Raw genomic sequence first — 879 nt, 5'->3', positions numbered from 1 at the left:
GGCTGCACCGGTGAGCGCCGGTCAGCAGACCCCCATACGGAAACGATTAAAGCGCGGCRCTCTGGCAGCCGCCTGGAATTTCTCCCCATAAACTCTGTCCCTCGCCAGCCCCGTGAGCCTGGAAAGAGGCCGCTCGCRGAGGTGAGCCCGGCGGGAGGCGCGGGGCCGCACCAGCAGGCTGCGGCACGGTACCGGGCAGAGCGCTGGCAGCAGCCCGGGCTCACGCTACCTGCTGCCGGCAGCACGGCGCGCGCCACCCGTCTGCCCTCCCCGCGCCCCGAGCGACTGCCGGGCTCGGGAAGTCGGAGATGCCCCCGTGCTGAAGGGCTGGCTGTTAAAATTAACCTGCCATGACCGGCTTTGGAAACCTCTTTCCCGGGAATGACAGGAATGTCTTTATCCCGGCCAAAGCAACCCTGGGTGCAGGGCTGTTAAAGAAACCCACTGCCAGAGCCCGGCTCCGCTGTAAACAGGCCAGAAGCCATAAAAACTCCGGAGAGGCTCAGTGCATCCCTCCCCCCCCGCTCCGTGAGATCAGGTGAGGGCGCAGGGAAGGGGCTTGCAGCCRCGAGCCCTAAATCACTGCGCCCCACTACACGGCCGATGGTGTTTCAGGAAGGAAACCCCACGTACCGCGGAAGAAGGAAGGAAGAGCACGGACCGCGGCCGCACTCTGCACTGCGCTTTTATTTTGTCACTGGGAGCTTAACATAGGAACAAAGAATCCGTTCCCCGGGCTAGAAATCGGCCGCGGAGGGCGACCGGCTCATCCCTTGCACACGCGCACGGCGCTCCGGGGGCTGCGTTGCGGCACGCGCGCCAAGGGGGGGGGGGCTGGCGGGCGCCCGTCGCGCCCGCGGGGGACCCAAGAGCCACCCG

The sequence above is a fragment of the Apteryx rowi genome, unplaced genomic scaffold (genome assembly GCF_003343035.1).
Source record: "Apteryx rowi isolate R43461 unplaced genomic scaffold, aptRow1 scaffold_653, whole genome shotgun sequence".
In the NCBI taxonomy this organism is placed as follows: domain Eukaryota; kingdom Metazoa; phylum Chordata; class Aves; order Apterygiformes; family Apterygidae; genus Apteryx; species Apteryx rowi.
The sequence above is the reverse complement of the archived record's forward strand: the minus strand, read 5'-3'. Positions refer to the sequence as shown.